Source organism: Diabrotica undecimpunctata, chromosome 3, assembly GCF_040954645.1.
Source record: "Diabrotica undecimpunctata isolate CICGRU chromosome 3, icDiaUnde3, whole genome shotgun sequence".
Lineage (NCBI taxonomy): Eukaryota > Metazoa > Arthropoda > Insecta > Coleoptera > Chrysomelidae > Diabrotica > Diabrotica undecimpunctata.
The window spans coordinates 46,917,715-46,944,733 of NC_092805.1; the positions used below are offsets into that span (position 1 = coordinate 46,917,715).

The window sequence follows — 27,019 nt, forward strand, 5'->3', positions numbered from 1 at the left end:
TGGAAAAACACAGAATATGGAACATCTTCTTACATACAAAAAATGTCCCCATCGATGTACCCTCGAAGATTTGTGGCCCCCCAACAAAGATGGAACCGACGTAGCCCGATACTACGAAATTGTATAAATGATATGTCTGGACACGATAAAGTAAAGTAAAGTATCACAGAACGTTTTCGCTTTAACTATTCCATCATCAGTGCTATTTGGATTTATATGTTTGAAGCCACTAAATACATAGGTAAAAACCCTTTAAATGTAATGGAATTAATTTTAAATTACATCTTCGATGTTAAAAAACTATCATCAATATCATCATCTTTATCCCGACAATCCTCTGTGGATCCTGCCCTGCTCTAAGATTAATCGCCATTTTGTTCGGTTTCTTCTGATCTCTAGTATTCCTAAGTCGGTCTCAACTCCATCTAACCAACTAATTTGCGGTCGGCTTCTGCCTCGTCTTCCTATGTTCCTGTCGTTAGCTTTTTAGTAATCATGTTGTCAGACATTCATATTATGTTACATCTGGTTCATTAAAGAGTTGGTAAAATTTTAAATTAAATCTTTTGCGCCACTGCCCTTGATCGTTTATAGGTCCAAATATTTTGCGGAGTATCTTACGCTCGAATATTCCCAGAAGTCGTTCATCCTTCTGCGTTAGAGTCCATGTTTCCGCCCTGTATGTGAGGACCGGAATCAGCAGTGTTTTATGTATAATTTTAGTTTTTCTTTAGAAATTTTTTGAGTGGAAGTGTTTTTGGAGTCCATAGTATGCCCTATTTTTAGGGTTTATTCGTCTTTTAATTTCCTCGCTTGTTTTATTGATAGTAGTCACTAGCGAGCCAAGGTATGTGAAGCTGTCAATACGTTTAAAGATAGGACTTCCAAGTGCTGTGTCCTGTTAAAAAACTATAGGCACTATAAACTCCAAGGATAGCGGTATTTATTTTTTCCTGAGTATAGATTCTATACAGTTCAAACATAAGTCCTCGACTTCTTTGTGTCTCAGGGCATTAGTTATGGATGTTATCAAAGTGTTGTCGAAAGCCCCCTCGATATCTACAAAGGCCCCCAACATCACCTCTTTATTTTCAATTATGTTCTCCACTTTTTCTACGAGTCTGTGGCTTACTGTCTCGGTTGAATTCCCATTTTAACATCTTTGATTTAAAAAAATTAGATATTTAAGTTATAAACGGAATTAGCTACATGGTAACGTAGGTCTCCACTGGAGTTGCTAGCCCTTGGACGAAGTATCTGATAGCTCTTGTTGATAGCAACGCAGAAGTGAATACCTACTTCTTAGCGCGTTATTGTGGGTTCATACACTTTAACGTCTGCTTATTACTGAATTGTTAATATTTTTTATAATAATACCATACATTTATTTAAGTTTTTTAAAATTTAATACATCCCAATTTTTTTCTTTAAAAATTTTGTTAAAAATGATTTTAGTAATTTTTAAAATTGAATAAATATATATAATTTACTTATCATTTAAATTTTAAGTATTATCTTGTATTTATGGTTAATAACTTCATTTTGATTATCATTACCTACATTTAGTTTTACTTAATTTTACTTTTTATTTATTTTTTAATATTTTATTTATTTCTATTTAATTTTATTTATTTTATTTAATTTTATTTAATTATATTTAATTTTATTTAATTTAATTTTGCGAAAAAATTAATTATTGATAAGTAGTAAAATTCACGAGTAAAGATATGATTATTCAATCATAAATTTGTAGAATAAATTAGCAATAATTCAATCGTACCGTTTCAAGAACAAAATCTGATTGAAATGTCAGATGTTGGTAGGTTAATTTCTATCCTAGTTACTCTACCAGACAAACAGTGTCACTTTATACAGATGATACAATGTGACATGCGTTTTATACAGATAGATTTATATCTTCAATCCTTGTTGGTCAATGATTTGGTGGGTTATTTTATTTCATCTTTCTTGTTTTCTCTGCTAAATTTTTTTATCTTGTTATTTTAACTTTTTTAATACCTTTATCCAATTATCTAAGTTTTTGTGTGTGTTTCTGATTGTTTCTGTTGATCTGATCCAGTCCGGGGACCTGCGCGTCTTGAGTAAGCCCAATGTCTCAACAAGTTCATCCATGGTAAACGGTACGGCCCGCTCAGCTCCCTCGTCTCTCCATACTCCATGTCATTTGCCGACCAGAAAGAACTCTCGTGTTACCTCGAGCTTCGTATCAATATGCATTTCGTATGGAGGGTACGCATACATGGAACTTTTTCACGATGATCCTGTATCCCTGACCCCAGATGCCTTCATCCAGCTTTTTACATAGCTCTTTCCAGTGCATATTTTTTCTGTATGAATTTTCTTATAAAGTTCCCTCTTCCGTACGTGGTACTCTTCCTCAAACTCCTTTACGACATCAGAGTAAATCCCTGCTCTACCCCTTGCTCTCTTTAACCTTCTTCTTCTTATTAGTATACATTCATTTCTCAGCGTCTCGATATCCAAATTCCACCAGTATGGCATCCTGTTAACATCTCGGCGACCTATCCTGCTTCCTTCCATCGCTTCTTTTATGACTCTCTCCAGGTTTTCCACCATCGCGTCGGTGATTGATCTAATTCATCAATCCATCTTCTGTTTTTAAAGAGAAGTTCTCTTAAATATTATAAAAACTATTAAAAACATCTACCAAAATAACAAAATGGAAGTCACAATAGATGGACAACTTACAGAACCTTTAGAAATAGGCAGCTGAATAAGACAGACTTTTGAGTCCTATGCTCTTTAATTTAATCATTAATGAAATCATAAAAAGCAATAACAAAGGAAGAGTACACAGAATGGAAAACTAAGAAGTAAAAATACTCTGTTACGTAGACGACGCAATATTGATAGCCCAAGATGAAGATACTCCGTAAATACTGGTCCACATGTTTGACATAAGAGCAAAAGAATTTAATATGACAATCTCATCTCAGAAAACTAAAATATTAGTAATCAGCAAAGAACCAAACAGATGTGAAATATAAATTGATAGCATCAGTATTGAACAAGTAATGGAAATAAAATACCTTGGGATTACACTGTCTAGCTATGGAGACCTGTACAAAGAAGTGAAAGATCAAGTACAAAAAGCAAATAGACTGGCAGGATGCCTTAATAACACTAAATGGCGAAACATACACATTAACACTGATATGGAGTCAAGAATTTATAAGGCCAGTGTAAGATCAATACTGACATATGTCTCAGAAACAAGACCCGACGTGGCCACAACACAAAGGCTACTGGCAACAGCAGAGATAAGAGAAGAATTACAGGAAATACGCTGAGAGATCGAAAGAGAAATGTAACGTACAGTGTATAAAAGAATGGACAATAAATAGAAAAAAAGAAATGGAATAACCACATAAGCAGAATGGTGGAGACCCGTATCATCAAAATAGCAAGAGATAAGTCACCAATCGACAAAAGAAGTATGGGACGACCGCGCAAAAGATGGAGTGATAACCTTCCATAAAGGTATTAATTGGCCAATGAACAAGCAGAATTGCTTACAAAGAGGAAAAAGAAGCTTCGGTGATTGGCCCTGCATCTTGCTCACTCCTCATTTAATCAGCTCTTCGTATACTTTTCAGTCATTCCGTTCACGTTTCGTCCACTTCTCTATACGATAAGTTTTTTGAATATAGCCATAAGATTACTACGGTTAGTTTCAGCATATCATCTTCAATATCTAGTTCCAAATCAAGTTTTTATTATGTCTCTACATAAATTTAACCATACGTGAAAATTAACAGATTTATCATAAAACATTATTGTATTAAGTGGATTGTATCTAACTTCTCTGTCTTATAATTGTTTTACAAGTCTGAAATATTAGTTCTACAAAATTTTAACGATGTACAATTACCTATTACTAAATAAAAGATCTATAAACAACAATGGATAAACCTTAATTAACGCAAAAACTTTAAACACTTTCTAAACCACTGGGAAATAAGTTTAAAAAACAAACCTCGGAGGTCGCGTATTTAACTTTTACATTTGAACTTTTCTCTGGTTTTTTTATTAAATTATGACCGCTCTAACAGTTTGAAAAATTTTCCTTTCGCAGTTACCTTTTCCTTGGAAGTTGAAATGGAAGTTCAGAGTGCAATAACTTCTGATTTTCATGAATTTCTCTTATGTTCGAACATTACGTTTTATTATACAACGCAGAGTAATAGTCTAATGCTGGTTGAGATCATACAGGTTGTTTTTTATTTACACCTTCGGTGTTTCCTTTATTATTATTTATTGTTGTGAACAAAGTTGTTGTTTACTGGTAGTAACGTTGTTGGTACAATTTTCCCTAATGTATCGTTACTATTTTTAAAAGGCAGATTTATGTGAGAAATTAAGGAAATTTGCTTTAGTATGATACCATTTTTATTAATATAAAATTGTATAGCATTTTTCATATAAAAATGCGTGTACGTCATTCAAGATTTACGACGTCAGAACCCCACAGCGTTGCCAAAACATCAGAATAGTTAGTAAGTGAGGACTTTTTAAAATGTCAACTATTTGTCAAACTATTATATTAACAGTAAATACACTTAGTTTTAAGACTACCGTAACACACTAAAATCCATTAGAAAACATTTTAATACAAAATTATATATTCTAAATTTTAAACTTACCTCTTTTAAGACTTTAATAGTAAAAAGGTCCCTTCATTATTTCTTGTTCAAAATAATCTATCTTATATGAAACTCTTATCAGCTTTTTACAGACTATTTATTTGTTTTGGCATAGCACAATCATAATACACAACAATAATTAGTTTTTAAAGCTATTATTCTAAATTTAATATGTATTCATAAATACAATTTATTAATATATATTATATTATAATCAAATTGTGCAAGAAATCAAAACATAAACAAAATTCGGTTGAGTTTACCGAAAGTACAAGCTGATTATGGCCGCAAATGTCAAACATGGAACAAAAAATTTCGGTATAGCAGTGTTGGCATGTTTTTATAATAAAAAGATAAAGCTTTAGAAAAGTATATTTTGTTTATATTTTGTTATAAATTCTACAATTTCTGTTTTTTATAAAACAAGAATGAGTATAGTCGGAAAAATGCAAGATTACCCATAAACGATCATATCAATCACTTATTTTGTATTTGCTGTCTTTTTCTATAACAAACATTTGTTATTTATAGAAAAAGAAAGCAAATACAAAATAAGTGATTGATATGATCCTTCATGGGTAATCTTTCATTTTTCCGGCTGTAAGTATTTGTTTCTTTGGATATAAAATACAGTTAATTATTAGAATTTTTTTTTTGGCAATTACCCTTTGATATATTAGGGGATAGATTTGGCAATCGTCAAATCAGCAGTTGCCAGATTGCAATAGATGTATCCAATTAATCTCGAAAGAGACAAATATTTACTCGTTATTGCTTCATATAAATTAAAAATTGCAGAGTTCATAAAATAGTATAATCAAAATGTACTTTTTAAAAGCTTTCTCTCTATATATTTGAAGCATACAACATATGCATTATAAAAACATACCAACACTGCCAAACCCAAATATTTTTGACATTTGCGGCTATATTCAGATTGTACCTTCGGTAAACTCAACTCAAAATTCTTACTCTACAAAAGCGGCAACACTTTATACACTTTTGCCACACGCTGAACTGTCAATAAAATTTGAAGTATTCCTGTATCAGTTGCGTTATAATTCTCTAATCTATTTAATTAAAATTATTATTTGGTGGAATATTAGACTTAAAGAGTTATTTCATAAAATTTATATTATTAATAATAACAAATGTTTTTGGTTATTTAATCAATATAATTCTTAAATTTTCAATATAATGATGATTACATTTTTCTGAATATTATACCATGTTGAGGCCTATGAAAGATCGAGCAGTTCCGTATAGGTTTCGTATTATTAGCGGTGTTAGGAAAATTTGAACTCTAAGGTTGACGTTCTGTAAATTTTAAATATAAGTGACGTCACTTTATATAAATTGAGACGTGCACGCATTTTTATATGAAAAATACTGTATGTAAATTTTATTTATAAGTATTGGTCTGTTGATTCTTTGAACATTAGCCTAATTTTGAGCATTAGTATTATTAAATTTATGCAAATTAAAAAAAGGGATATTTAGGTATAATAGTTATTTTTATTTTTCCGCAAAAGGGTCAATGCTGAATTTTATCTATTTTATATATTTAGAAGCTGGTCGAATTGCTTTTGTAGTGATCCTTGCCCAATTGCTCAAGTTAACAATGAAAAACAAAAAAGGACTGTACACTGGACTCCACAAAAACACATTAAAAATTTGGTTATGGTACGGTTGACAGAACCCGACTATTTATTTTAGTTGAAACAGCAGATAGATATTCTATCTATATATTCTATCATGTTGAGATCAGGTTGTTAAGTAGATTTTAAAAATATGAAAATATATAGGGTCTTCGATTAAAAAAAAGGTTTTAGACTATTCTAGGCTTGCACTAGTCAACTTGTACATACTTGTACATTTTTTATTTTCATGATGATGCAGTAAAAAATACATACGACATACTGTGAAAAGTCTAACGAATAATATCATTGAGGCAACGATCATCAAGGAAAAAGACGAAGCAGATTATGTCTGAATCCCGACGATTCCAACGAACGTACCACTTGATTTTAAACGTTTAAAATTTCCCGTGCTTCTGGAATTTGCAATGAAAATAAACAAATCACACAGCCAACGATACCTCCCCACACATTTAGAGACCATCTTGTTTGACTATGTGTTACTATGTGGTATGGATTACTTGTTGAATAGTAGTGAAAGTTATGCCTATTAACAGAACCGTTTTGATGGAATGTAGTTTCATCACCAAATAGGACAATCAAAAAAATCTCTCTGCTCATTAATTTTTTCTAAGGCCCATTCACAAAATACTATTCGTTTCTGAAAATCATCATTATTTAATTCTTGGTGCTTTTGAATATGATAAGGGTGCATCTTGTTTTTAGATAGAATTTGAACAGAGTAGCAACTAAGTTCTTGTTCATTGGAAATACTCCTTATACTTGTGTGTGGGTTTTCTGTAACTGCCATCAACACACTTATTTCGTTTTCCTCTGTCACACTAGTTTTTGTTCGTTCATGTTTTTCATAATTCACTGAACCAGTGCGGTTAAATCTATCATTCAATTTTTCAAATGTATCTTGTCTAGGTTGCCGCCTATCTGGAAACCGTTCTTGATAAATTCTAGCTGATAGTAATGAATTTTTATTGCATTCCCCCAATATCCAGATCATGTCTACTATTTCATCAGTAGTAAAATTCATTATTGCTAATTTAAATTGAATTAATTACTGAATTACTAAATAATAATTATTGCTTATTTATGGTGTACCCCAATACTGAATTAATAAACACTACAACATAAAATTTGAAGTACGATATTAGTGCTTTTCAATAGTGATATAAAATACAGGGTGTTCTATTTAAAATTACCAAGAAAATAATGTACTTGCATTTTGACTTACCCTGTATTTGATTTAACGAATATTATGAAAAGGAATATATTTTATGATCTTTCCATTCCCATGGAAAGATCATTACGCAAGGGAACTGAATGAAGACAGAGATATTTATAATACTGACTCACCTCAACGAATACAAGTACAAGGTGAATATGTAAACATGGAAGAAGAACAAATACAACAAGCGCTTAAATCGATGAAGAATAACAAAGCATCCGGGCCGGAGAACATACCAGCAGAACTTCTAAAAAACGGAACACCAAAACTAATAAGCTATCTTAAAGTGCTATTCACAAGATACTTAAATGGGGAAGAAATCCCGAATAGTTGGAAAAAAGGATGGATTACTCAAATTCACAAAAAAGGTCCAAAAGATATTTGCGGAAACTACAGATGTATCTCTGTCACCAGTACCTTTAGCAGGCTGTTTGGTAAAATCTTAAAAAACATGATTGAGAAAGAATACGAAACTCATGAAATTGAACAGCAAGCAGGATTTAGAGCTAGAAGATCTTGCGCAGACCACATATTTACCCTAACACAACTGAATGAAAAGAAAGTTGCAAGAAACCAGGAAATACATCTTTTATTTGTGGATCTCACAAAAGCATATGACACGATTCCTGTGAGAAAGCTGTGGCAGTCTCTTGAACGATCTTCATTAAATAGCACGATCATCGCCGCAGTCAAACAATTATACAATAAAGCATCATTAAAAATCAAACTAAACAACACCTTATCAGAAGAATTTCCAGTAACAAAAGGCTTACGACAAGGATGCTGCCTCTCTCCAATACTATTTAAGATCTATTTAAATGAAGCACTAAAACACTGGAGAAGATCATGTTCAGGAATGGGGATCCAACTTGACGACGATACAACATTATACACTCTACATTTTGCGGACGACCAAGTAGTAGTGGCAGCAGACAAGGAAGATTTAGAATTCATGACGAGACGGTTGTTTAAAACATATGAAGAATGGGGCCTCTCTGTAAATAGAAACAAAACGCAATACTTATGCATCGGGAATGAAGTAGAAGATCTAATGGTCAACGAACATGAACGTGAGAAATATATATATATATTTGGGAACAACAATCAACAAGAGTCGGCGCACCAAAAAAGAGATAGAGCAAAGAATCGTGAAAGGAAAAAGGGTGATAGGATGCCTAAACCCGATGCTATGGTCAAAAGAACTATCAAATCAAAGAAAGCATTTCCTCTTTAACTCCATCTTTAAAAGTATAGTGCTCTATGGATGCGAAACATGGCAACTTACTAAATCCCTTGAGCGACGCCTACTTGCATTGGAAATGGACTTCTGGAGAAGATCAGCTAGAAAATCAAGGCTTGATAGAATACAAAATGACCATATCAGAAATATAATGGAAGTCAAGTCAACCATCATTGACGAAATTCAAAGGAGACAACTGATCTGGTATGGTCATGTGAAAAGAATGGACGACGACAGGCTGCCAAACCAAATTTTAAAATGGACGCCAAGGGAAAGAAGGAAGAGAGGAAGGCCAAAACAATCCTGGCTGGGCGGCATTCAGAAGGCAATGTCGGAAAGAAACCTTCACCCTGGCGAATGGAATGACCGACGTAGCTGGAAACTGGGAACCGGAAGGCGGAGAACGCTATAAAAAACCGGGAAATATATATATATATATATATATATATATATATATTTTATAATTTTTAACAATTATTTAAAAACTATGGTTGCAATAGATCAATGTTCCTGTACTCCTTTTTAATTATACAGGGAGTTAAACTTGATACGATTTTCAGGTAATATTGGTTATAACTTTGTAAATACCAGGTATAACATAACAAAACTTTACATTGTTGTGATGTGGAAGTGAAGCAGATTTCAAATTTAAAATAAAATACAGAGTGTTCCGTTTAAAAAACATAAGTTTGGTCTGCCACCATCTTATGGAACACCCTGTAAGATTGTAACTAATTTGAAAATTTGGAGTTTAAAGCTGCCTAAAATTTTTGTCTATAACTTTTTTTGTCATTTTTCCTATAACAGATCTGCTGAGCTTCCTCGCACTAATCAATCACCCTGTCTATATACAAGTTTGCCGCATCCAGTACAATAAATTAAGCAATGAATTTAAATTATAACATTATAATGTATTTTATGTGTTTAAACTAATTGAATTAAAAAATGACACGATTAATGACGTTTTCGACGTGTTTTCTAAAAATTACATAAATGTGTAAACCACCACAGAAATTTCCATAAATCTTTGCAATTTACCGCAAACCCACTCATTTCCTTCTCTATCATAATCAACAACGAAAACATCCATATCGATACGCTTCAACACTTTTCCTAATTGACATATTCCTCATTTAATTCTAATTTATGATCATTAATTATAATTCCTACAGTATCTATCATTGGGCTTTCTCTGAAAATAGAGGCTCTAGGAAAATTTCGTAATTCAGGAAAGCATTCGGTTACCAATAACGTCGTTGGTTTAACATCAAATGATGCCTTTTATTTTTAATTGACCTCAGTTAAGAGAAATATGTCTTTCGTAATTATAACGTGTTATTGTTTGAACTAATGAGAGACACACCAAGGCACGAGAAAACCGTTTTTTAAGACAAAAAATTTTACTAACCACAGACGAGGCCAATGCGACCGTTATAATTGATTATTATTATTATTTTATTTTCCAATCAACTATCTAAAAGTAAATGTCATCGTTTTATAATGAATTTTCCTTTCTTTAACGTACTTTGTTAATTGAAAGTTTAAAGTCCACAGCATACAATAATTGTAGTAAACAAATAAGTAAACGGAAACTGTTTCGCATTGTAAATAAGATAGTTAGTTATAGCAAATTATTGGACAACATTTGGCATTAATGTCCTGAATTTGCTAAAGATGTGCATCTTTGTGCAATAATTATAGACAATGGTTATAATCTGTAATTATACTCTGTAATAAAACATACTTATTATGAATAGCAAATATGCATTTGGATAAAAATTTAATTTTAAAGATGTCTGTGTTACTAACGAAAATTAAACCTTGCGGTTAAAAGCAGCAAGTGCGCTCAAAGGTTAATGTAGATTCCTACAAAATTTTCCTATTTTTAAAGTTACTACGTTGTGAATTTTATTATACCCTTTTAGTCTAGGGAGCCTACGTTTTTGGTGAAATCACATCAGGATGTACCTTGTGTCAATAATCACGATATACACCAGTCGCAAACCTTGTGCTTAATTTTTTATTTAACAAATTCTAAAAAAATTAAACATTTTTGCTTATTGTGTCCATATTTTCGCCCATAACTCGAGAAATATTGCTCATACAAAAAAAATTATAAAAGGTAAAAGTTTCGTTTTTTAATTTTACATAATATTTACCTAGCTATAATTTTTTTTAATTTAAATTAATGTGTCTCGGCTGCAATGACCATTGACACAAACAATATTGTTTACAATAATTACAATAAGCACATGTAACTAATTGCTACAGTTAATCTATAAGCTTAGAACCTATGACTAAATAATATAATATAAGTAAAGACCATGGAAAATAAGGGGTCATATTCTGTTGAACAACTGAATGTCTTTCAGGAAACCAATTAGGTTAAAGACTTGATCGGATGAGTTTAAAACGTCTTTGATATTAGACGTTTATGTGATATTAGTTTATGTTGCACTCTGTGTTTTGCCTACCGGGGACACTCGATCAGGATGTGTTTCACAGTTAATACACTTAAGCAGATTTCGCAATTGAGCTTCGGCTCGGACTTCATTAAGTATTCATGTGTGAATCGGGTATGTCCTATTCTTAATCTTGAGATGACAGGTTTTTCGTTTCTAGAGATAGTTGGAAGTTAAAATTTTTCATCAGCCTACCGGATCTCATGTAATGCACTCTTGATTGTGTTCCAGTGGGTTTGCCAGGTATGATACTGTTGTTGCTTGAAAATTTGCTTTAGGTCATTAAGGATTTGAATATGTTGGGCTTTTAAGGATTGACTGTTTACACAATAAGCTTGCTTGGTTGTTTGGTCTGCTTTTTCATTACCGGGGATGCCGATATGGGATGGTAGCCACATGATCGTGACATTTACACCTTGAAAAGCGAGTGCACTGTAAGTCCTATGGATTTCTTGAACTAAGGGATGCTAAGAGTATAGACTTTTTTATCGATTGTAGTGACGACAGGGAGTGTGTGCATATTGCTTGGTTTTTATCATCTGTTTTTAGTTAGACTAAGAACCGTGGGGCGTACAAAATTTCTTGGCTGCATAACCTTCGGATCTTACCAAAGGACCCTGAGATTACCTTTGTCTTTTAATAGTGGTCACGACATACAACAGAAATAAAAGGAAGTAATTTTAAAAGCTTCTAGTATCGCATAAAGTTCTCCAGTGTATACGCTGGATAAATTTGGTAAAAAAGATGATTTTATTATTTCATCATACCTATGTGGTAATAGCACATCCAACGCCTGCTTCGCTTTTGGAGGCATCTGTATACAGAATTGTTTGGAATCGGTAGCTATAAATTAAAAACTTAATGTTTATTGATTAAAAAATAGCAATAATCCGGAAAAAAGTTCAAAAAATGGAGTTTTCCTTTAAATTTAACAGTTTTTCTATACCACCTGATAAAATTTTATAATATGACTGAAACGTTTGCTAACTTTAGTTAGAATCGGTTTAATGGTTTTAAATTAATAACTATTACAAAACTGTTTAAATAAATTAATTTTAATATGCAAATCATTTTAAAAAAACTTGGAATTTTTATTCAAAAAACCAAAAACCACTGAACCGATTGCAATAATATTTTGTGAAAGTGTATTTGGCGATCAAACTTAGGAGATAAGATATTTTGAATTATAGATTTAAAATGTTTTATACGAGTTCACCGGAATAGTTTTAGTTCATTTGATTTGTTTGTTAAAATACGATATTTTATAACTACATATAAAATATTATAAAATGACGTTTAACAAACGTCATTTTATGTTTTTGTAAATTTTTTTGAAGTTATACTTCTATACGCGCGCTCCACGTTCTAAATTTGTATGGGAGTGAATCTGTGAAATCATTATGTAAGAGAATGAGTAAGAGAGAGACAGAAGATATATTTTCTCTCTCTTCCTCTCTCGAATATAAACATGTTCCTTTTGTATATATATTTAATATTATATATTATATATATATATATATATATATATATATATATATATAATATTTATTATTATTATTATTTATATGATATGTTTTGTATTATTTATTAAATGTTCATAATTATATTAGTCTTTTGTATTTCAAAATAATAATCTCAATAAATCACTGTATGACCCAGAACTGTCAATTTTGAAATCCGTTTGTATCATGTCCTCGGTAGTATAGTAGTCAGTATCCTTGCCTGTCACGCGGGAGACCGGGGTTCGATTCCCAGTCGGGGAGGAGTTTTTTATTAATATTATTACATGATAAATTAAACATATGCGTAAGTAGAAAAGTTATGTATATTATTGTCATTTTTAAATACTTATGAATATTGCATTTTAATTTGTATTGTATTATTATATTGAATTATGTTGCACTGTATTGTAGTGTATTTTTTTATGTATATTATTGTCATTTTTAAATACTTATGAATATTGCATTTTAATTTGTATTGTATTATTATATTGAATTATGTTGCAGTGTATTGTATTGTATTTTTATATTAATAACAAAATAAACAATGAATTTTACTGCAGAGTATGTGTAAAAAAATTTTTGCATTCAACTTCTTTCATACATATATGAAAATAAAAATATACATTTACATCAAAATATTGATTCAATCCTTCATTTACTATACTCCTATTACAGGTCAAATGTTGTTTATTAATTGTTAGTAAGTTGTTATTAATTCTGTTTCTCTTTCTGCTATGTATTACCTATAGCATTACATATGTAATGATTGTGCAGATTGACTCCCAAATAAATTTATAACTGCGAATGCGTGTATAGAAGTATAACTTCTACCGGCAGTCCCACTGGACTGCCACACCCGTTTTTTTATTATAAATCGTGAACGACTGAATCTTTTTGGCTTATTTTAGTTTTGAAATAATTATTTGAAGTCCTAGGAAGGTCCAATGGGTGAGAAAATATGACGAAATTATAAAAAGAATAGTAGAAACAACTGTTTTATTTTCGCATACGAACATTTAAATTATTCACTAAGTGCGTAACTATGGTAGGGGTAACTCGAAACGATGCCAGCGTGCCTAGCGGCGAAATATGACATAATTGGACGTATCTTTTAATGCATAAATTTCATCAAAAATTGTTGCAAATAAATGTTGTGTATTTAATTGCGTTAATAATAGTAAAAATAGTGAGTGCCATTTTTATAGGTTTCCAAAAATTACATATAAATTAGAGAAAAGGAAAAGGTAAATTCGTGCTAATAATATGAAAAAGTAAATGTTATAAACACATGTACAACACGTCTTAATCACTAGGCGGATATCATCAAGCTAGAATAAGAAATTGGAATGCTTTTTATGAGTTGATTTATGCTTTTTCATGAATTTCTACTTTTATGCATATACTTTTTAAAAATTTAAATAATATTATACCTTTAATGATGTTTCATAAGGCTTCAAACTAACTTCAGCCTGCCTGGTGACTTGAGCTTTTATTCCATAACTTTTACCACAGACTACACCACTCAATAAGAAGCCAAATGAATGGCTTTTTCTCGCAATCCAAATTTCTGTAAGAATTTGCCATCTTCTAAATAGTTTATCTGTCAACCTATAAAAACTGAAGTTTGTTTGCGTATTGAGAAGTGTTGTTTCGTGTGTGTTGTTTAATAGTAAACAAAGAATAATACTGTTATACATATTTTTGTATATACATATAAATATTTCAATACCTTAAAAAAAGTATAATAATATAAAAAAAGTATAATATAATAGTAAAAAAAGAATAATAGTGTTATACATATTTTGTATATACATATAAATATTTTAATACCTTAAAAAATCTATAAAAAGCAATACAAATCGACCGATTTTCATCTCTATTTTGAAATTAACTCTCAAATTCAATCGTTATTTATCAGTTTTTTAACGTACTAAAATACTTTTAGTACGTTAATTTCTTTGTACCTATATAAAAAAAACAAAACGATATTTTTGACTTAAGACCTTTTTACTTATCAGTACAGAATTGATTCTGTTTCGTATTAATTGTATTTTTGTTGTAAAATTTAATGTAAACCATATATATATATATATATATATATATATATATATATATATATATATATATATATATATATATATATATATATATATATATGGTTTACATTAAATTTTACAACAAAAATACAATTAATACGAAACAGAATTTTAATAATTACTTTGTTTCTCAGCAGTGTAACACTAATTTTACTACTGTGTTGAACGACTTCCTCATTACTTTTCTTAGTGTACTAAGTAGTTTAACTGTCATTCTCTCTCCGAAATTTCTGTCCTACGAACATCAAAGGTACCCACAAAGCTTTTACTTCTTGTTGGGTGGTGTATTCTGTGCTTCTACTATTACTATTTTTAATTAACAAGCTCTTCTATATGACAATCATGATTTGACAGTACTAGATTTTTCACTTTCTTTTCCGTTTGAGGTTGAAAAGATAAATTATGATGGATTTTCAGAAATCCAGTTCTTGATCCATTTCATACATAAACTGGAAAATATAATTAAAAAGTAACTATTATTAATTGTCAATTTCGTATGAATTTATCATATGTTTAACCTCAAATTGGGACGTTAAAAAACTGTCAGATGAAGGCGGTAGGTATCTACCGCCATAGGTAGGCAACCTACATTGTTAATTGAAAGTTAAAATTACATAGCAAACAATAATAAAGTTAACAGAAATTGTATTCGCAGAGTAAATAAGATTGTTATAGCAAATTGTTGGACAACATTGTTCTGAATTAGGTAAAGACGTGCATCTTTGTGCAATAAATATACGCTGTAATTACACACAGTAATAAAACATACCTATTAGTGATGTAACGAACGTCATTTTTTGAACATTCGCGAATGCGAATGCGAATGCGAATATATGCCACCGACATTCGCGAATGCGAATGCGAATATTCATTTTTTTTTTAATTTGGCAATTTTAATTGTCTCAGGCACTGCCGGCAGTTTCATTTGCGCGAGGTATGTAGTTAGATAAGTTCAGATAAATTTAGTAATACAGTAATTTTCAGAACAATTATACAAATCATATACTGTATTACATTACAGTGTAGTGTACATTACATGGATCTTGTTCCGATAATTGCTGAAATACTAAATTTATCTGAACTTATCTAACTGAAGTCGAACTGTTTATGTTTGCTTGTTTAAACTCTTTACATACAAACACATAGACTATTTTTAATTTGTAGTTTAAAAATTCTTATACTTTTTCAAGATGATTGTCTAAAATCAAAAATCGATACGATTAAATCGATTTAGGCAATTTTGGTTTCGAAATATTTGACATCCTAGAAAGGTCTAATATGTGAGAAAATTTGATGAAATTATAAAAAAAATAGGAAAAACAACGGCTTTATTTTCCCATACAGTTACATTACACTCTTATACAAAATGTATTATACGATATACCTCTACGAATGTTCATTTAAACATAACGTGACGTTTAACAAACTTCAAAGTGATGTCTATTTACTTTTTTCGTTTTGCTTAAACTTGAGAAATATGATGAAATTGTAAGGGAAATAGTAAAAGCAGTTTTATTTTCCCATACACACAGTTATATATACTGATTTATACCATATACCATCTGATATCAACAATTATTAGTTGTATATGAAGTGTTTTAAAACATGTGATTTTTACATGAGAGTAAAATATTTTTATTATTGACAGAATTATTTTTGTTTAGAATTAAAAATAATTTTAGGATGTCCATGATTGTTTATTTATCTTTTTTCAAATGAATGTGTTGCTTGTGTGAGTCCATTTCATATAGGTAAAAGAAATAAAATAAGACTTACAATCAATTTAATTTTACTACCAAAACGACCGGTTTCGCTTTCTACACTTTGCAAAGAATCTTCAGGTCAAACGGCAGAAAGTAAATTAAGTAATTCCGGTACAAGAATTATTAGTTAATGATTCGGGAAACATAGTTCACACTATCCTGTCTTGCTGATGATGGGTGATCTTCGGTTTTTATTGTAACTCTTTGATAATTAGCGGTGAAGTTTCTTTCTCTATGCAAGAGATATATTTTAGAAATGTGTGTTAATTTATTAAAATTTTTACAATAAAAGGGGAGTTGTATGACAATGCATGAAATTAGATATAAAATTTTGTGGGTGTGTAATTTCTGTAACTTGTAGTTATCAAATTTTTGATAAAGTGAATTTGATTTTTGTTTTGGCAGAAAATTGTGATGTCAGATATGTTAAAATTATTAAAACTAAAACAATTAAGGACAATTAGGGACAAACACAACACAATTAAAAGGACAAAACAGACATTAAATTTTAAAAGGGGGCACTTATTGGCACTACATCACTTTGTAGGAGAAGAACTGGTAAAATTGAGTGTTTTTGTTGTCTACTAGAATTTTAAGAGGTGCCAACTTTTACAATGTAACAATGTAACATTTTGTGGTGGCGAAATTCTGCTTTGTGTAACTGTGTAACATTCAGCTGCACAGTCTGCAGCTGGTTTTGTCTTCACGTTAATTATTTAGGTCCTCCATCGTTTAGTGACAAGAATATAATCTATTTGGTTCTTGTATCGTCCTCCAGTTGAAGACCACGTTGATAATCACCGCGGATGATGTTTAAACATTGTGTTTACTATATTAAGATCCATATCGCTTGCAAATTGATGGCAATATATATATATATATATATATATATATATATATATATATATATATATAAAAAGGTGAAAGAAATAATAAGTTAGACTTACTCACAATCAATTTAATTTAACTAATCGGACGACCGGTTTCGCTTTCTACAATATGCAAAGCATCTTCAGGTCACGATACAAAGTTAAAATGCTGAAAACAATAATCCCTTATTAGGGTGTTGTCTAATAAAGACAAAAACATAGGTAGGTGATACAAATTATATAAATTACAGTAATTATGCCAATATTACATGTCTGTGGTTTTATAAATGAATAAAATTAATAATAATAAAATGTTTAAGCAGACAAGGTAAGGCCCACAAATTGGTAACATCGTCTATTAAACTGTAATGAATCAATAAATAAATGAACAACTAAATAAACATTACTTACATGCCGGTACTCTATTAATTGATGGTTGAAAGAACATGGTTCAAACTATCTTGGATTGTTGATTGGAGAACTCAGGTTAACTATTGTAATTGTTTAACAGTAAACTGGGAAGTTCTTGAGAACTTCCCAGTTTACTGTTAAACAATTACAATAGTTAACCTGAGTTCTCCAATCAACAATCCAAGATAGTTTGAACCATGTTCTTTCAACCATCAATTAATAGAGTACCGGCATGTAAGTAATGTTTATTTAGTTGTTCATTTATTTATTGATTCATTACAGTTTAATAGACGATGTTACCAATTTGTGGGCCTTATCTTGTCTGCTTAAACATTTTATTATTATTAATTTTATTCATTTATAAAACCACAGACATGTAATATTGGCATAATTACTGTAATTTATATAATTTGTATCACCTACCTATGTTTTTATCTTTATTAGACAACACCCTAATAAGGGATTATTGTTTTCAGCATTTTAACTTTGTATCGTGACCTGAAGATGCTTTGCATATTGTAGAAAGCGAAACCGGTCGTCCGATTAGTTAAATTAAATTGATTGTGAGTAAGTCTAACTTATTATTTCTTTCACCTTTTGAAATGGACTCACACAAGCAACACATTCATGATTTTATATATATATATATATATATATATATATATATATATATATATATATATATATATATATATATATATATATATATATATATATAAATTTCTAATTATACGCCTCAAAATAAAAGTTTTTTAAAATAAATTACATATAAAAATTCATTTATTTCAGCAGTTTTATAATAATTATTAATTTATTGTGACATATATAATTTAAAATTACATGTAATTTGAAAAAAAGGTTTCTAACTTTAAAAAATTTGCTCGGCTCTCTTAGTGAACCGTAAGCCTTTTTCGACTATTTAAAGGGCTTATTTTGGGCACAGCATAATTTTGCAAATTGATCGTGGATTTTAAAAAAATTATTATACAAAAACTATTTGACCGATCCTAACTAAATTTAGCAAACGTTTCAGCTGTATCAAAGAGTTTACCTAGGCGGATTATGAAGGCTGTAGATTATGCTTAAGTAGTCAAAAAAATTTAAAGGAAAACTCCATTTTTTAAACTTGTTTTCCCAATGATTGCTATTTTTAAATATTAAACATTAAATTTGCGACTTCTAGCGGCTCAAGTATTATGTAAAATTGAAAAACAAAACTTTCAACTTGCATAATTTTTTTTGTACGAGCAAAATTTTTCAAGTTATGGGCGAAAATATGGATTCAAAAAGCAAAAATTTTCGATATTTTTTAGATTTTGTTAAATAAAGAAAAAAAAACGGGTGTGGCAGTCCAGTGCGACTGCCGGTAGAAGTTATAGTTCTGTACACGCGTTCGTCGTTACAAATTTGTATGGGAGTCAATCTGCATAATCATTACATATGTAATGCTGTAGGTAAGAGAGAGCAGAAAGAGAAACAGAATTAGGTATATAGGTATATGGTGCATCGTTTGCTGTATATAAACAACATTGGACCTGTAATAGGAGTATAGTAAATGAAGGATTGAATCAATATTTTGATGAAAATGTATATTTTTATTTTCATATATGTATGAAAGAAGTTGAATGCAAAAAAATTTTTTTACACATACTTTGCAGTAAATTCATTATTTATTTTGTTATTAATACAAAAATACAATACAATACACTGCAACATAATTCAATATAATAATACAATTAAAAAATTAAAATGCAATCTTTATAAGTATTTAAAAATGACAACATGCATAACTTATTTACGCATATGTTTAATTTACCATGATAATAATATTAATAAAATAATAATAATAATATTAATAAATATTAAATATATTTACAAAAAGAACATTTTTATTCTCGAGAGAGAAAAAGAGAAAAAATATATCTGCTGTCTCTCTCTTACCTATATCTTACATATGTAGTGATTTTGCCGATTCACTCCCATACAAATTTCTAACGTCGCACGCACGTATAGAAGTATAACTTCAGAAACGAAATAAGTCCCACCCAAAACAACTCTTTTCTGAACCTTAAAACTTAAATTCCTAAATTTTTTTGGTAACTTAACTAAGCTTCAGTTTTATTAATAGCGTCTTGGCGCCATTTTGTAAGATACTTTTAAATGGGACCATGGAGAAATTAATATATTATTTGAAAGCACTTGTATAAATCATTAGGTTCATGGATTTTTTGATTCTTTGTGGCACCGTTTCAAAATCCCCACTAAATTGTGAAAATCTTATTAAATTAACTCTCAGTGAAAGAATAACTCTTTCTTCCCAGATGGATAACGTCACTAGTATCATATATATGCCAAAAATCATAATTTAAAAATAAAATCGACCTTTTTTGACATATATGTCATGCATATAAACATATACATAAAAGAAATTTACAATAACAATCATTATATTATTTGTCCCTTTCATCTCTACACCCATGACTACTATAAGTACTAAATATTCAATGATAAATAAAATAGTTTGAAAAATTATATAATGTATAAAATTAGCGAAACAATATTAAAAACTATATTATGATTTCTCCATTCTTTGATTTTTAAAACCAAAGTGACAAAAATCAGAACATAAAAACGGGTGTGGCAATCTGCACAATCATTACATATGTAATTTTATAGGTAAGACATAGCAGAAAGAGAAACAGAATTAATAACAACTTACTAACAATGAAGGATTGAATCAATATTTTGATGAAAATGTATATTTTTATTTTCATATATTTATGAAAGGAGTTGAATGCAAAAATTTTTTTACACATACTCTGCAGTAAAATTCATTGTTTATTTTGTTATTAATATAATAATACAATACAAATTAAACTGCAATATTCATAAGTATTTAAAAATGACAATAATATACATAAAAAAATACACTACAATACAGTGCAACATAATTCCATATAATAATACAATACAAATTAAAATGCAATATCCATAAGTATTTAAAAATGACAATAATGTAATAATATTAATAAAAAAGTCCTCCCCGACTGGGAATCGAACCCCGGTTTCCCGCGTGACAGGCGGGGATACTGACTACTATACTACTGAGGACATAACACAAATGTATTTCAAAATTGACAGTTCTGGATCATACAGTGATTTATTGAGATTATTATTTTGAAATACAAAAGACTAATATAATTATTAACATTTAATAAATAATACAAAACATATCACATAAATAATAATTTTAATAAATATTCTATTATATGTATAATAATATATGTATATATATCTTTATATAATATTTATATAATATTAAATTATATATACAAAAGAAACATTTTTATATTCGAGAGAGGAAGAGAGAAAAAATATATCTTCTATCTCTATCTTACTCATTATCTTACATATGTAATGATTTCACAGATTCACTCCCATACAAATTTCCAACGTGGAGCGCGCGTATAGAAGTATAACTTCAATAATTAAAAAAATATATTCCCACATTGGGATCAAACTCGCGACTTCTGGATCTAAATACCGCGCCTTAACTCATTCGACCAGAAACCTTAAGTAATAAGGTGGCTAATCAATGTCACTATTTGTCAAGAACATTATGTCAGTTTTTTGGTTGTATTTTGTGTTTATTTATTTATTGTATTCCAAAAATGGAAAGGTTATTACGAATCATAGAAGTTCCAGGAAGAATATTTATTTGCAAAAGACTTTGGCCATATGTATATATCTACCGAATTAATATAAAATTATAATAATATTAATAAATATTAAATATATTTACAAAAGGAACATTTTTATTCTCGAGAGAGAAAGAGAGAGAAAGTATATCTTCTGTGTCTCTCTTACCTATATCTTACGTATGTAATGGTTTTGCCAATTCACTCCCGTACAAATTTCCAACGTCGAACGCGGGTATAGAAGTATAACTTCAAAAATTTAGCACAAGGTTTGCGACTGGCGCATATCGCGATTATTGATATATGGAAAATGTCCATTATGGTCTGCTTTTTGACAGATCCCGCCTGGACTATTTGTTTGTATATGATAATAAGTGTATAAAATAGAAATGAAATATTAAATAAAAATGAACCCAATGCAATTATTAATCGAATTTACATTTCTCGTATATTTGTAGAGGTAATATATAATTTTATTAATTAAACTAACTAAAACAATATTTTAGATCCCTTAATTTTAAATTTACTTAATAAATACAACGTGATATCAAAGAAAAATTATTTGAACTTGGGCTTACTAAAACCATGGAATATAATTTGCAATTCAAATTAAACTCAAACAAGTTGTAATACGTAACAAAATTTAGGGCCATTATAATATGTACAATCTATCAACCTCTATCGATACCTATCAACTTTGAATTTTGATATGTGTACTGAAACAACAATATTTATAAATACATTCCCCTTGTTTTCCTACAATTTACTTGTGCGTTTCATGCGTAAAGACCTAATTATTATATAGTAGTACAAGAAACCAGTGGAAGTTCGGGCATAAGGTTTTCATAAAAATGTCGTAATCTTTAAATACTCAAGAAATATAGTTTTAAATTTTTGACAACTTCAATCATTGTTTTTAGTTTTATTATTATAAGACTTATTTCTTATAAAATGCAAATTAGATCATTGTATCAGAGGCGGGGAACTTTTTTTTTCGTCTTTATAGAGGGGGGGTCTGGAATCTTCAAAAGACATCTCAGTCCAGGACGCCGCCTGACTAACTTTAGTGCTGGATTCGTTCTTCGTACTCCCGGCGATAGTTCCCGAGATATTTTAAAATGCCCTGTCTACGCCGAACGCCTACCTTCTAAACCAGACCCTCCTCTGTCATCCAGCGATCCGGAAGCGGAATGGCCACTGTAAGGCGGGCATCACTTCCGAATCACTACCTTTATTCATTCTTTCTCCATTCATACACATCCACACTCTATTCATCAGCAAGGAGGCTCCCTGTCTCGTTCCAGGTAGCGCGTAGAAGACACTCGTCGCTCCTAGTTCGGCATCATTCCCAGATGGGGATCTCCTCCTTCCCCACAGTCTGACTCACGCATTCTAACTCATACAGTGTGACCCATTTTTCTAGCTTCACCTTTCAGCATCATTCACTCTTACCTTTAGCGTTGGTCCAGCAATCTTTCTTCCTCTTCCTTTTTCTTGATCACTGCACGGATATAGCTGTGTATGTTATTCCAAACTAATTTAATTTCAATCATTCTCTCAATCATTTCTCTCACTGTAACAAAATTCACACCTGTCTCTATCTCCATTCTGTTCCTTTCCACTATCCATCTGCTGCAATCTAACATCGTATGTGTCACAGTGTCCGAGTATCCACAGTATAGGCATTTATCTGTATCAGCCTTTCCGATCCTATAGAGGTAGGCTCTAAAACACCTGTGTCCTGTGAGCATCTGCGTCAGGAAATAATCCAGTCGCCTGTCTCTATTAACATCTTTATCAACGTCTGCTTTGCCTTGCAATTTTTAAAAGGCTCAGATTAAGGCAGAAATCTGAATTGTGTTTCGAAACTATTTTACGGATTTATTATCATATGTCGCTATTGCGTCCGTTTCGAAGCCATTTTAGTGTTGCTTCTTAAAGAGAGGAAAGCTTTATTTTTCACGTTGAGAACGCCTATGAATATCTGTTCTGATGAGCCTTATTAAGGCGAAATACGTATAAACAGATACATAGACGCTTTATACGTGAAATCAAATCTTGACTGTATTTTTCATTTTATTTGGATCTACTCTGTATGAGTACAAGAAACAAATTCGCTAATGATTTCTGCTTAGTTGAGGAGACATGTCATGGAATGCAAATTTTAGATTCCCCATGTCTCTATTAACATCTTTATCAACGTCTGCTTTGCCTTGCTATTTTACGGATAAAATTAACAGTTTGCTTAACCTTCGGATAGTGATACTAGAGTTTTTTATAAGTTTAGTTGCCGCCGTGTTATAGACCAGGTGGGGCTAAAAACTAGAAATAGGAGCTTACCTGTGTTCACAATCTCCTATTACTAAAATCTAACAATATGAAGGTACTAAAACATTCTAGTACTTATAACAAATTTTTTAATACTCACATCAAAAAACAGTCTACTAAGTCTCTCACGCAGTAATGCCACTACACGACGGTTAATATAATGAATAGGTTTTTCCTAGTAAATATTGAATAAAGAAATTAACATCACATTTACTTTTAAGTGTTTCCCTTAAGAATATCACACCGCTGAAAATATTGCAGCAGTGTAATATATTGTACAACAATCTCTCTTTGCAACTTTAATCTTCAACTTCTTTCCTTAAGTTTCGTAAAAGGACAAAAACCTATCTATCTGAAAGACCATGTTATTCAGTAGAAGAGTTTCTGAACGAATAGCTTTATGTACAAGTAACTAAAGTATTTGTATAAATATATATTTCAGTATTACGTGCAGCAACTTAAATTATGCAATTTGCAATTTATTTAAATTTTGCAATATATTGTGTATTTTATTATCTTTTATTTTGTGATATTGACGATTTATGTATTTTCAGTAAATTTTAAATTGTTATTATTTTTCTGACTTTTTGTAAGCTTTGTCCATAAAATTGTACAATTTTTAGTGGTAATAAAGCATATTTCTATAATTATATTCTAAATTTATATACAAAGTTGTTTACATGTATTAAACAAATAAATAAATTATATTTTGTATTATTTTTTCGCAAATGGTATTGTGTATATTTGAATTTAAAAATAATTTGCACATTTTAAAATTTCAAATGCAATTTTTTTTCAAATATATCATATGAATTTGAATTAGTTCCGATGCAAATCTTTTGGAGCGCTGAATTTCATATCTATCTAAAGTATTGTCGTGAAGCATCTAGATGTAGGTGATTTGGGAATGTACGTAAACTTGAGGGCCTTATCTTGAGGATTTTACATAGGAAATGAAGCAGAAACGGTATAGCAGCCCTTTCACAGGTATAGCTTTCACTTAATTTTATTTAATTTTACCTAATTTTATTTAATTGTACGTAGTTTTGTTTAACTTAATTAAATTTTATTTAATTCAATTTACTTTTATTTAATTTCATTCAGTTTTAATTTTATCTTATTTGGGTAAAACGTTGACGTTTATCAAACGTCATTTTAATTTTATAGTAAGTGCATGTGTATCTTACCCAATACTTAAATATATAAATATTATATGTCATTGATCTAACCTTACAATTATAGTAACCTATAATTTTATTAATTTTGCGAAAAAAATATTTACTGTGAAGTAGTAAAATTTCCGATTAAAAATATTTGAATCATCAATTTATAGAATGAATTAGCAATAAATCAATCGTATCATAGAACAAAATATGATTGGAATGTCAGATGTTGGTAGTTCAGATTTCTTTCCTAGATGGCGTAGTTACCTTACTGGACAAACAGTAAGACTTGCCGTCCTAGCCTTTTATATCTATGATGTCAGGTAGTATAATTCAGTCAGAGAAAAACAGGATTCGATCGTATCGGCATTTATTTCGGATTTACATATACAAATGAAAAAGTAATTATCGTTAAGTACCTACTAAATACAATGTTCGAATACAAAGACGTACTGTTTATTTATTTCGATAGATGGGTGTGACGATATTCGATATGGTAAACCAAGATACGGCGATCGAGGAAATGAAGTCGAATTCGTACCTCAACGCAGTACGAGTACTTGGACAGGGATAAGGATGTCTATCTAGTTCAAGGCACCAGATAGAAAGAATACGCCAATATGGTTCAACGCACCAGATTGACGCAGTCAGAGGAAGAGGAAGGATTGTCAATCTCGCTCAACACGCCAGATCGACTGGGTTCGAAAGGATTTGGGACACGTTCAACTCACCTGTCCCCAAGGTCAGATATTCTCAACTCAACGCGTCGAGAATCGTTAGCTGTCTTTCAGTTTCGACTTTTATATTATTCGAGACGGAACAAAAACATGTTTTGTTTAACACATAGGCGTACTCTAGATGATAAAATATATTATCGTCACATATCGATAGCTATGCGCGTTTTGAACATAGATTTAAATGTACAAGTTGACTCGCGCAAGCCTAACATAGTCCATAATTTTTTTTAATCAAAGACCCTGTATATTTTTATATTTTTAAAAGCTACTTAACAACCTGATCTCAACGGGATAGAATATATAGATAGAAGGTGAATAGTAATTGTAGGAAATATGAAAACGAATTGGTAAATTTAAGATTGAATTTCAAATAATATGGTTCTACAAATTATGCACAAAATCGCTTACCTTAAATTGGCGTTCTTTAGGTTTTGGTTAGTTATGCAGATCCAAATGTGACTACTCAATTCATCACTGCTCAATCCCTTCAATGGATTCCTTCCATGAAATTCCTGTTGGACACGAGACGGTACCGTCCGATACGTAACGTTCCGAATTCTTAACCTTTTTAGTTCAAGGCTGGAAGTGAAGTCGTAACTTGTCGGTTAAAATTTAGTCATTGGGGCATGCCCATTTAGATATATGAGCGATTTGTGTGCGTCGAAGTAAAATCATATTAGGTATATCGCGCTTTGAATGAAATGCGACCAATAAGCATATAAGGTTATCCTGCATCATTTCAAGGAAATATAATTATTAAAATCTAAAACTTATTCTACCAGAAATCAATTAAGTATTATAATATTCAATATAAAATAAAGAAATAAGGATTCCCAAACAGAAGGTCTATCTGCCGCTTCAACTACAATAAATGGTCGGGTTCTGACACCCAAATTTGCAATTTTCTTACCATATGATGTCTCCTATAGTCTTTCCTACCTTAACTTTAGAGTATAGGTTCTTATGACCAACAGTGATGCCAAATTTTATTAGAAACAGGTGTGAAGCAAGTATACTTTTTTCTATAGAATAACTATAAATAACTTAGGAATTATTCTAATATTCTAATTCGAATAAATAATTCAAATGTATTTAAACTGTATTTTACATTTTTTCTATATTCCCGTCTTTCTTACTTTCACTGCCACTGTCGTCATTAAGGTTTATTATAACTGGGTCGATATTGTC

The 27,019-nt window shown here is 30.5% G+C and overlaps 1 long non-coding RNA gene across 1 annotated transcript in view; it reads right to left on the reverse strand.

Moving 5' to 3' along the window:
• The window catches only part of LOC140435580 (uncharacterized), a 334,868-nt gene extending 316,848 nt beyond the window's left edge, over nt 1-18,020 (reverse strand). The window contains exons 1-2 of the long non-coding RNA XR_011950178.1: nt 17,906-18,020; nt 17,577-17,663 (exon numbers count right to left, since the gene is read on the reverse strand). This is a non-coding gene — a long non-coding RNA (uncharacterized lncRNA). The remainder of the gene's footprint in view (nt 1-17,576; nt 17,664-17,905) is intronic.
• Nucleotides 18,021-27,019: the final 8,999 nt, after the last annotated feature.